The sequence below is a fragment of the Alexandromys fortis genome, unplaced genomic scaffold (genome assembly GCF_014885135.2).
Source record: "Alexandromys fortis isolate MF-2015 unplaced genomic scaffold, M_Fortis_MF-2015_v1.1 scaffold_191, whole genome shotgun sequence".
Classification (NCBI taxonomy): Eukaryota; Metazoa; Chordata; class Mammalia; order Rodentia; family Cricetidae; genus Alexandromys; species Alexandromys fortis.
The window spans coordinates 692,532-705,675 of NW_026068064.1; the positions used below are offsets into that span (position 1 = coordinate 692,532).

General features: G+C 35.0%; 1 protein-coding gene across 4 annotated transcripts in view; it reads left to right on the top strand.

Annotated features, from left to right (window-relative positions):
- The window catches only part of Cdh18 (cadherin 18), a 319,968-nt gene that overhangs the window by 39,811 nt on the left and 267,013 nt on the right, over window positions 1-13,144 (top strand). The window contains exon 1 of one of the 4 annotated variants that reach the window (XM_050120489.1): window positions 4,921-5,039. The exons of the other annotated variants lie outside the window; for them this stretch is intronic. The gene's annotated coding sequence lies outside the window, so the exon portion shown is untranslated. Of the gene's footprint in view, window positions 1-4,920; window positions 5,040-13,144 lie in introns of those variants that run through there. 4 annotated transcript variants of the gene reach the window in all.

Sequence of the window (13,144 nt, forward strand, 5' to 3'; positions counted from 1 at the left end):
ACACAGAAACACACATACAGGGGGGGAGGGAGGGAGGGAGGGAGGGAGGGAGGGAGAGAACTGTTTCCTGGTATTAAATACAATAAGGTATTTGCTTTTCAAAGTAGCTTAACCTTACTACCAATGAAATAGAGGAAATTGGAAACAAGGCAGAGTCTGCTAACTCTCACTGGGTCTTGCAGGTAGGATCCGATAAATGTAGAGCTGTCCTTGAGAGATAAAACCTGGCCCTTCTCAATCAACCATTGGTGAAATGTTAGGAAATTTAAAGGGTTTTGAAGGACTTTTCCTTCCAAAAGTACATTATACAGAACAAGCACAATGTAATACCAATTTAATTTCTTTCTCTCTCAAAACTAAATATCTTGGAGATAAAAACATAATCACAAGCGAAGAAAACAAATTATAATACTTTAAGTTTTTATGCATGATAAACTATGATAGATAAAATGTTCTTGTGGAATTCATTCTGCATCTTACAGATGTGGGCTTCTGATGCAATATAGTAGAAAATTCCTGAGCTAATGCTACTCTGATGAAAACAGCTTTCTGACCTCATTTATTATTTTGTACCAAATTAAGGCTATAGTAATGAAATGAAAACCTAATCTTAGCATTTTCACAAATAAGATACCAATAAATAAAAGGAATCAAGGATGTAGTCACAGAGTATTATGAAGGCTGTGCTCACCTTACAGGTACATTATATCTAATTCTAGTGACTATACCCATCTCCCAATGGGGAAGCAATCCTGTATTTATGAGTTCCTTTTCCTCCCTCTGCTGTGCTTGTAATTCTTTGTAAAAGAGAGACTGCTCTTTTGTTCTTGGCCACCCAGGCCCAAATAATCACATAGAAGCAATATTAAATAAAAAAATTTGTTTGGTCAGTGACTCAGGCCTATTTCTAGCTAGCCCTTATATCTTAAATTAATCCATTTCTATTAATCAATGTAGTACATTCAGGCTGTAGTATTTGTCTCCTATGACAACTGCAAGATGTCCCCTTGACTCTGACTACTCTCTCTGTGTTCAGACTTCCCACCTGACTTTACTCTGCTAAGTTATTAGCCAAAAGAATTTTTATGTATCAACCAAGAAAAGCAACACATATACTAAAGAATCCCATATCACTTCTGCCTTCTAGTTTAGAACAGGGGTCTTTAACATTTGTTTGAAATTTAAGTTTGAGGCATGAATGTGTAAGAAACGTTCACGGACAGAGGAACTGGAAACTGTTGTTATTGATATCATTTCTCCTAGAGGATTGGTTGGCTCTAGGAATTTGAAGTAGGATGAAATAGCTGTCATGAAGAATCAGAAATTTCCTTTTCTGCCACCGTGTTTTCACTGGCAGGATCCTGATGTGTTTCTTTACTCCAAGTGCCTCTTCATTGTTGTTCAAAAAAAACTAAGAGCTCCAAATGCAGAATCTACACACAGTCTTACTGGCTCTAAAGCTGAATGTCTTTCCTTCCCTTTCTGCACTTAATTTTAAATTATTGTATCAACTTCCAAAAGAAAAAAATAGACATTATGCTAAAAATAAGAGACACAGGAAGGTGGAACCATCTTTGATTAAATATCAAGAAAATGTTGTCAAGTGGTGGTAGCATACTCCTTTAGTCCCAGAATTTGGCGGGCAGAGGCAGGCAGATCTTTGTGAGTCTGAGGCCAGCCAACACAGGGTCCAAAGCTACAGAGAAACCTTGTCTCAAAAAAAAAAAGAAAAGAAAGAAAGAAGGAAGGAAAAAAAGAAAGAAAGAAGAGAAAGGAAGGAAGGAAGGANGAAAAAAAGAAAGAAAGAAGAGAAAGGAAGGAAGGAAGGAAGGAAGAAAGAAAGAAAGAAAGAAAGAAAGAAAGAAAGAAAGAAAGAAAGAAAGAAAGAAAATGTCATAGTCACATTGTGAATGAGGGAAAGATAGAATATAAGGTATAACTATAAACAAGAAAGCATAGGTGTACATAACAGACAGCAGAGGTACATTTCCAAAGAGGAGGGATCCAGGGACAAATAAAAAATGAGAAAAATTGTTAAAAACTTGAAGAATGATAAAATGATTTAAATAAAATACTAAAACTTATTTGGAATAAAATGGTAAACCTGTTAGGTTTCCCACATATACAACAGTTGAAAACTATATAAAATTTCAAAAATTTCCTCATAAGGGCAAATTAGCATGACAACTTTTTAATCTAATTTGTAGCTGAGAATGTCAGCAGACTTTAGTATGTCTACTTAAGCCACAAATTTAAGCCATCATTACCCACACATGAGAAAAAAAGAAACAGATAAGGTACCAAGGTTTTCACTGGCATCCAGGTTTAACTACAGAACACATTTATGAGAAAATCATTCGTTCTAAATTTTAAAAATCACGTTAATTCAAGAAAGTGAGATTTCATTGTTGGAATCACAAATGATGTCTCTGTTTGAGAACAGTAAAACAGAGAAAAAAGGGCCATAATTAATTAGGATTTTAGCTAAGCTGATGATATTATGACAAATTAAATCACAACTGAGATTAGATTGAAAAGGCATAAAATTATCATTGATGAATGTGGAATTTTAACCCAAAGGAGCAATTTTGCTAATTAAATATAAGAGCTATGTTGGTGCTAAGTAATCTTTAGCCATGAAAAATGTGATATATATTTTTTAAAATGTTATAGGTGATGTGAGCTGGTATTGAACAATAACAGTAGATTTTACCTCATCATTTTCTAATCTGAGTTCACTATTTACTGCCACGCCTACATAGCCTCTTTCTAAATTATATACCTCCCAAGATCTGATGCACAGCTAAAACTAAATCCATTTTCCATTCTTGGATTCATCAAGTAACAAGTACATGAATTTAGTCATAGTGTATTATAAAAGAATTTTTTGTATGTATGTGTGTTTGCATGTATGTGTCCTGTTTGCCTGTGTGTGAGCATTTGTTTGTGTGCAGGGATGCTCATGTGCAATGGTGCTGGTGATGTTGGAGGAGACCCTGTTTGAAACAGGGTCTATTTGATATATACTGTGTACTTGTGTACACCAAGTAGACATAGCAATGTTAGGCAATGTTTAGTAATTGTTACAGCACTGTTTGTAGATGGGCTTAGGGAATTCAAACTTACAACTTAATGTTCATGGCAGGTGCATTAGTTGTTGAACTGTTTCTCCAGCCACTAATCTTAGGTATGATTGATGACCTCTGTGTGTGTGTGTGTGTGCATATGTGTGCATGTGTGGTTTGTGTGTACATGCACACAGGATATGTACAACAATGCTTTTATCTGTGAAGATCAGAGATTGGTATATCTTCTGCTTTTGCTTTTTACTGGAGTTTTTTTTTTTTTTTTTTTAAGAAAAAGTCTCACCAAAGATGGAACTCACTGATTTTGCTAGACTGATAGATAGTCACGCAGATTCACTTGTCTCTCCCTTGTGCTTACAGAGCAGATGGTCTATACTGAGCTATCTCCCCAGGCCTGTATTATGTTTCATTTACATTTCTATCATTTAGGTGTGAAAGCAGCTGTGGCCATTGGGTTTTATGACATAAAAAGTGAAACTCATGATCTTCTGGAATTAACACATCTACATAATGCAAGCAAGTGTGTGGTGTCCACTTAAAGGTGACCTAGTTTCATTTGGCATTCTATGCCTCTTGACTGAGCTGATCTGGTTTTTTTCAGTTTCAATTTCATCCCTATTTACCTTCTCATGGAGAACTATCCCTGTGAGATTTATGTGGCCGCTCAGTTATTAGCCATCTGATCAATGATCCCAATCTGAATTAAATCACTGTGGAACACAAAATGCTATTGTTTAAAATGTAGAGAGCACCCCTTTATCATTGTCCACATTTCATGTGCTGGAGGTTATTCTGATTTGTTTTTTACATAGTGGTGTTCTTTACCTGATTTAAAAAGAACAGCTATTTCCTCTACTTTAATAGTTCTTTACTCTGTTTTTCAATTGTCTAGTGTCTGTATATAATCTTTTCAATACCCATCTTGCTATATTCTAATGGCAGCATGTTATATTAATAAATGTGTTAAAAAGGCTGCTATCACATTATCTGATTGAGAATACAATCCATTGCAATTTTCTGGGTCACGAACATGTGGCCATAGTATACCATCTAAATTATCTATGTTTACATTTCCCCAATCTTGTGTTGTCGATGAATTTAAGGTGTGAAGTGATTATTTTAAAATGGAAAGAGCTCACCCTTGGTAGAGTTTTTAATAGAATAAAAAGTAGCTTAGATTAAATCTTTTACTGGGTGATTGCAGTCGATACTTGAATGTAAAATCTCCAGTACTGACACATCAGTAGTAAATTTATTAAAACAGTCTGATAGAAATCAATGTAAGTCTTGTTTCACTTTACATTTTTATGAATTACATAGAATTTTGAATAATTGCACTAGAACTCAGAAATTTGTCTCCTTAAGAATGGTTTACAAAATATTTCCATAATGAAAGCAAATATAAATAAAGCCAATTATATATAAATATATATAATTACCTTTTAATTGAGTGATTCCACTTATAGGCATGATATTCTGATTATTTAACTAAAGCTATTCTAAAAGAAAGAAAAAGTAAATTTAAAACTGAACTAGAGACTTCCATTCTACAGTAGAATAAAACTTTGTGCCTTACCTCATCATTTAGGAAACACATGGAAATTATTTTATTCCAGATTTATGAATGCTCTAAATTTATTCTTGATAAGCAGAATAGATATTCATATTTTATATAAAATTAACTATGTTATATTTCCATTGACATAAAAACCGAGTACTAGAAATTGCAATGCATAGTATACTCATATTACATCCTTTCTAGTTTTCTTATTGCTTTATTTTCACTTACAAAGTTTTGTAAAATTTTAATTTTTTTAAAACTTGTGTCTTGAAGTTCCTGTTGCTTCGATGAGACACCATGACAAAAGGAAGATGCGGAGGAAAGAATTTTTTCAGCTTCCATTTCTACTTCACAGTTCATGATCAAAGAAAGTCAGGACAAGAACTAAACAGGTCAGGAACCTGGTGGCAGGGGCTGATGCCATGGAGTAGTGCTGCTTACTGGATTTCTCCTTATGGCTTGTTCGCTCTATTTTCCTTTAGAACTCAGAACCACTAGCTGAAGGGTGTCCCTATCTACATTAGGCTTCACTCTCCTATATCAATCACTAATTTAAAAAATACCACATAATCCTGTCCATAGCCCATCTTACTGAGGCATTTTCTTAACTGGAAATTTCTCTTCTCTAATGACTCTAACTTGTGTCGAGTTGACATAATGTTACCCAGCACAGATGAACAGTGGCATATAGTCAGAGTTTTCAGATGTCACTGAGAAGTTTCACAGTATTTTTAATTAAATTATGAATGGCATAGATAGCTTTATGTTGAAGACAGTAAAACGTGAGTTATCTGGGTAATATTAGAAATTGATAATTGCCCATCTATTAAATCTCAAATTGCAATATCAGCACAAGTGATATAAATTCTTAGTAAGTTTAAATGTATTTAAATTACATTATAAATAAAATTAAATTGATAATCTTTTAAGACTCATAGTCTTTAACAAGTTCAACATGTACTTTGCAGAACAGAGGCAGAAGCAAGAATGTATTTCATTTACTATTTAAAAGACATGCTTTTAAATGCTTCACGAACTTGATTCTTTCTTCTGACATTACCACTGGGTTCCATTGCATGTACCCCATTTTCAAAAATTAAATTACATGGCTACTTTTTTAATAAACATTTTTCAAATTTTTAGTAGTTTTATTTGACAGTTGCACATATGTATATAATGCATTTCATTTACACAACTCTTTATCTTCCTACCTCCCCTTCAACCACTCTCTGATTGATCTCAAGCATTGGCCTTTTCTAGATTCACAAAACTTTGGCTCATTTAGTTAAAACAAGGCTTCGAGGTCTCTTATGCTCAAGCTACTCCCACTATTATGGTCCACTTCCTGTTGCCTTCTCAAGCTGTAGCCAGCAGCATGTCTTCCTACATGCTACCTGTCCCCATCTATAATGAGAATGGACTAAACCTCTGAAACTGTAAGCTGTCACCTCAATTAAAGACTTTCCTTTATATAAGAGTTGCTGTGATCATGGTTTCTCTTCACAGCAATAAAAACCCTACCTAAGACATGTATCCATTGGACTGCTCTTATAAGTCATAGTACAGGTATTCACAACTACTACTGAGAGTTTATGATTCAAATAGCTGTTGCTCTCAAAGCATCATTTTACATAACTTTTTCTTAATGTCTGGCTTTTAGGTTCTTTCCACCCCTTTCTACAAAGTTCACTGAGACTTACAAGGATGGCATGAATAATTGATTTAGGGTTGAGCACTCATTTGTGCACTTGTTCTCAGCTACTTATGCAGCAACAAATCTCTGTTTTTGGCACCAATAACATAATGAGGATTTTCACTTATGTATGTATGTCTATGTAAATACATATATAAAGAGTCAACATGTTGTGAAATAATTTCTTCTGGAAGAGGAGATAGAATTTTTATTGGTCTGAAGTATGGTCAAAGGAACATACTTTTCAAAGCTTCCATTTTCTGTAATGTTTTTTATTCATCAAGTGAATATTAATAATGTTCAATATTGATAATTTCTAAATTTATGATTGGAAACCATTATATTATTATGCTTTTCACTGTAGGGAAGTTATATTACCAACATTAAATGTAAGCCAGCAGTGACAGCAGAGAAACAAAGTATTTATATACATATTTTAGCGCAGAGCACAATCTTCTTGCCTCTTTTGTTCACAGCACAGTTCCTGTAAGTACTGTTTCTCACTGAATGATGGCATAGCACTTGATCTGCAACTTTCTTTTTTACTTAGAGGTGAACAACAGCTTTAGGCAGTTGTCAGAATCTACAGCTTAAATATGAGTCTTCAAATGCTATCCTTTTCAGAAGATTACACGGTGGTATAATAGGAATGCCTTTAAGTATGGCTGCAGATGTTTTAAAGACCTTTGAGCTGATATTTAAGATTTTATAAATAACTGCACTGTCAGTTTATGTATTATCCAGTTCAGTTCTTGGCTTGAGTTGTCAGACAGCGATAAGACATAGGGAGTAAAGCTTTTCTCGCTATTTTATGACTTTCTCTATAAGGATATATTCTTAAATGCTCAAAAGATCTGATATCTAGAATTACATTTTTTGTTGTTGTTTTTTTCTGTTATAAATGTGAACTTAGAGAAATACCCAGGGAAAGGAAATGGACACGCCTAATATAGAATTCTAGTTAGAGAAATTAATTAGAGAAATTAATCTTCTCTGGGTGTTAACTTTGTCTCAGAAACCTTGTAGCATACATAAGGATAATTTCCGTTTTGTTGTCCCCATGATGGAGGTTGGGAGGCTTTATATCTATCTACCTGGCTGGCCACTAAAACGGTCTTGGGATTTCTTCACTCATATGAATGTGAGATTGCAATTGAAATTATTTGAAATCTGTTTCAGCGGTACTTTTAAAAAACATTTATCTATCTATCTATCTATCTATCTATCTATCTATCTATCTACCTATCTATCGAATTATTTATTTTACAGCCCAGCCACAGTTTCCTCTCCCTCTTCCCAGTCCATTTCTCCTACCCCTTCTGCCCAGTACCTTCCACTCCTCCTGCCTGTCTATTTAGAAACTGTGAGGCCTCCCATAGATATGTACAAATAAGGCATGCCAATTTGCAGTGGGACTAGGCACCTCCACTGTATTAAGGCTGGCCAAGGTAACCCAATATTAGGAATTGGGTCCCAAAAGACAACAAAAGACACAGAGATAGTTCAGACTTCCACTGTTAGGAGCCTCACAAAAGGACCAAGCTACACAACTGTCACATATATGCAGAGGGTTTAAATCAGTCCCATGCGGGCTTTCTGGTTGCCATTTCAGTCTCTGTGAGCCTCTATGAAGCTAAGTTAGCTGATTCTGAGGATTTTATTGTGATGTTCTTGACCCCTCAAGCTCTTCCAATCTATCCTCCATCTCTTCTACAGGATTCCCTGTGCTCAGCAAATGTTTGCTATGGGTCCCTGCATCTGCTTCTACCAGTTACTGGATGAAGCTTCTCTGATGACAATATGAGTTTAGCAGAATATCCTTCAGCATCACTGCATTGATATTTTTTATCCAGCCATGTTTGTTTGTAGTCTAAATCTCTGGACCATCCAATCTGTGGGTCCTGGCATTCCAGACAGTGTCATGGGAGGGCTCTCTCTCATGGCATTGGGTCTTAGACTGAATTAGTCATTAGTTGACCAGTCCTACAATATTTGTACCATCTTACCCCAGCATAATCCATAGGCAGTACATACTGTAGATCGATGATGTGTATGAGGCTGTGTTGAAGTCTTGCCTGCTAAAGGAGATGCCCAGTATAGGCTATGTTTTACAGATTGCTAGGAGACTTAGTTGGGTTCTTCCTTGTAGATTCCTGACTCTGAAATGCTCCCTTCTTATTGTCATTTCTTTCAGTCCTTTCCCCCACACCCTTCCTGCCTATCGCTCATGTTCCTATCTCTGCCAGCCTCCAGTCCATTCACATGTCTTCTATTTCCCCACCCAGGGAGATCCATGTATCTTCCTGCCTTGGGCTCTTCTTGTTTCCTAACTTGTCTGGGACTGTGGCTTGTGGCCTCTTTATCCTTAACTTTACACCTAATATCCATTTCTAAGTGAGTACATTTCACATGTTTCTTTCTAGGTCTGGGTTAACGAACTCGGGATGTTTATGTCTAGTTCTCTCAATTTGCCTGTGAATTTCGTGATGTCTTTGTTTTTGACAGATGAGTAAAACTCCATTGTGTAAACGTGTCACAATTTTCTTTATCCATTCTTCAGTTAAGGGACATCTAGGTTATTTACAGATTCTGGCTATTACAAATAAATCAACAGTGCTTACAATTGAAAGCTTACATGACCTCAGCTGTTACTTGAATCTCCATTTACCCTGATAGTTCCTGGATTGCCATGGTTTCACAGAGCTCAAAGACTAGAAAGAAACTTCTCGGATTTATGTATAAGACCAAATACAGAAGCAAAGTTGCATAGACTTATATATTTTAGTCTTGCAAGATGGAATCATTTCTATTGGACACAATTTTTCCACGAGATTGGCCATATCTAAGTAGAAGGTAGTAGGAAACGATGGAAAGTTGGCGGGGTTTGTTTGTTTTTGTTTATACTTTGTTATTTTTGTTGTCATTGTTTAGTTCTTTTTGTCACTATTGTTTTCTTATATGTGAGTTTCATGCAGTAGATGTGAAAGTCAGGGGCATTCAAAATATAGTAATCAGTTCACTGATTTCACAATGTGAATCTTGAGAAATCAACTGAGGTTATACTGTTTTATTGGAAGTCTCATCTAAATGAACCATATAGCAGAGCAACAAATAAAATAAAAGATGTTTTGTGTGTGTGTATGTGTGTGTGTGTGTATATATATATATATATATATATGATTTCACATGTATATTTCTGAAATGAGTGTTCAGCATTCAGTAACACTTCAAGCATCTTACTAAGATGTATCATTCTTCTTTTAATTCTTTGATACTTCAGAAGTTTTTCTTATTCATCCAGATTATAGTGGAACAATTATATCTCAAAGGCTGACATGATAAAATACAGAGTTAAAATAAATTTACAAGGATGAAAGCACAACTCCTTAGTAGAAGAGATTATAAGATAAATTCAGTGAGGTACCCATCAGCCCAGTGATTTTAAATCTTTTTGTCACAGCAACAAGGGTTTTGTTAACATCAGATATTGGAGGTTGGAGATGATTTTCATGTTAAAATCATAGATCTGACAGGATCAAAGATATACTGTTAAGTCATATGCTATCATTTGATGCTTATATGACATCTTATCTCCTGTAATGTCTATAAAATTCTGTTCACTGAAAAAATCATGTTCTAAATTTGACAGTTGTGAACATCTTGATCATTTTAAAGATTCCATTTTCCAATAAATTTGAGTTTTCATAACTATATCACAAACTGATAGAAAGAAATATAAACATGCTTCACCGCACCTAGCTGTACCAGTGTATATGTACAACACTCACAGAGCAAAGGATGCTTTTATGTTTATATCCCCTTCTTAAATTACTTCTACAGGAGACTTATCAGACAGAAAGGATGAATTGTCTTGAGTGAAAAACAACACTCTCTTTAAAATGACTGGATCTGAAAATTTGCTGAAAGAAATAATTCTAAAACTGTTAATTTTTCAAAATTAACCTGAGAAATAACCTGACCTTGGGATGATTTATGTCGCTAAGACCCAAGGAAATATTACAGACTTTCAGTATATCATATGTTTAAACATACCGAAATGTTTAAAATCTATTGATTTTTCTAAAATTTAAAAAGGTAAATAAAAAATCCATTATTTAATGTCATTGTGTGTATGTAAATTTAGTGCTTAAGTAAAATTTTTATAAAATACTCATTATTCATTATTATATACATATCTTAAAAGAAGTAATTGCTTATAAGTTAAATATAATTTATTTTTATTTCTAATCACCTTGTAACTTCATAAAATTTTCTGTGCAGAAGGTTAAATCTTCATATTATTCTCTTGACTTTATTCTTCCTTGATTTTATATAATATGAAGTATTAACTGGTATTTGTATGAGCAGAATATCTTCATCCTTTCGGCTTTTGATTTTTTGCTTGGTTTTGTTAATACTATTTCTGATGTAAACGTTTTTAATGTAATATAATGGGATATATATTTTTTTTTGAATTTCATTCCAAGTTGATAATTGTAATGCTCTTTCTGGTATGTCACAAAGCATTTGTTCTTGGTTTTTTTTTGTTTGTTTGTGTTTGTTTTGTTTCCTATAGCACTATTGTATTTATTTAATTTTGATCTCCTCTGAATTCATTTTTATATTGCGTTTCAAGAAACATCATTTCTTGGTGTTTTATGTTACAATATTTGAGAGATAATTTATCATTCTTCATTGATTAATGTAATTTTAATTTTATATTAATACCTTCATTGATGTTCTCTCTCTGTGTGACAAATATGTTGGTGTTTACTATATTTTCTATCCCTTAATCTACACAAAATGAACAAATAAGGTGGTACCTTTTAAATAATCTGCCTTAATTTTCTGTCTGGTTTTAGAGAATGTGTCACCTGTGACAATGATGAATTTAAATCACAGCTCACTCCAGAAGTAGGGTCTTTACCACTACAGACATTGTTCATGTCATTTCAAGTTACTATGACTGCCACCAAGAGAGAAAAGCAAACACTTTCCATCTCTTCATTCCACAATGATGCCCTTCCTGCAAGGCACCTTTGTGTAATGGTGGCACAAACTTTGTACGAGTAACCAACCAATATCAGATTGGTTTCAAAGCCCACTCTATAAGTTGGAAGCCATTACCAACACTGCTCCAGTGGCCAAGAGTCTGCCTGAGACAACGTAATCTAAGGAACTGGGGAAGTTCAAATACTATTATTATGCTAAAGGAACGTAATAATAAAATGACTCCTAACAGAACTCTGCTATAGTCATAAATCAGTGATTTGCTAGGCCATTATGAGATAAGATTCCTCATGCACCAGATGGAGAAAGAGACCCCCAGGCAGAAAACATGCAGAGAGTGAAAACATTTGGAACAGTCATTACTAAATCAGGTATATCCATCAACCCCCCCTCCCTTAGGGCTTAGAGATTCCTGAAGCAGGGGAAGCAGGGGCAAAAAGTAAGAGGCAGAGGTGATAGAAGACCTCACAAAAACAAGGCTCTACAATTACAGAAGGAACAGTGTACCTACAAACTCAAGAGACTGTGGCCTTGCATGCAGGAACTGCATGAGTCTGTGTCAGATGGAGCCCAGCACTGAGGGCAGAAGTGGACACGTGCCCCCATTCCAAACTCAGAAGCTATTTCCAACCGATAGTCATTCACAAATGAAAATTTGTTCTCGCCAACTGAATATTGATTGAGATTTAAAACTGTTATTTTTTCTGTTATTGAAAATAGAGTATTTTTTATTCAATATATTTTGATTATTGTTCCCCTTCTCACAATAGCTCCTAGTTTCTTCCCTCTCTCCCTCCTATCCACACAGCTTCTCTCTCTCATTAAAAAACAAACAAGCATCTGAAGAATAATAAAAAAAAATAGCATTAAAGAATAACAACATACTAGGTCAAATCTAATAAAGGAAAAAGAGCCATAGGGAAAAATCATTAGAAACACATAGACTAGGAGATATACACACATTCTCTCACACACAAATCCTTGAAATCCTCAAACTGGAAGTTAAAACATACATTCAAAGAACCTGCAAAGCAAAAGCAAATCAGAAGAAGGAGAAGGAGAAGGAGAAGAAGGAGGAAAAAAAGAAGAGGAGGAGGAGGAGGAGAAATGAAACAAAACAGACAAGCAAACTAAAAATCTGTAAAATTACAGGGAAATTGAATTCCTTTTATGTTGAGTATTTATGGTTCAACATGAGACCAACCATTAAGATTGGTTGTATCACCAGTGAAATGCCCATGGGAAAACTAATTTTGCATTTGAGGTTGGTTATCAATTGAGCCTAACTTCTAAGTTAGGCATGGGAACATATTCCGTTTCTCTTAGTTCTAAGTACCCCATGTGGCTCTGACCGATGTAGGCCCTGTACATGCTGAGTTCCATAGTATATTGGAAGTGCTTTGTTGTTAAGGCCTTGATTCCTTGATATTTTCCATCTGCTCTGGCCCCTGCATTTTCTCCTTCCTCTTCCACAGAGTTCTGTGAGCCCTGACGGAAAGAATTTGATAGATAATTGCCATTTAGGGTGAATGTGATAAGGTCTGTTATTTTCTACACATTGTCCAGATGTGGTTCTCTGTATATGTCCCTCAACAGGAGAAGAAACTTTCTCTGAGGGCAGCTGAATAAGGCACTGACCTATAAGTATAGCAGAATGTCATTGGGTGTTATTGTGTGGCTATGTTTCTTTAGCAGGAAAGTGGCATTTGGTTCTACCTTGGATCCCTCAGTGTCAGATTTGTGGTCACCAAAGCAGAGTTGGAAATGGGTTCAACTTCATGTGCTAGTCTTCAA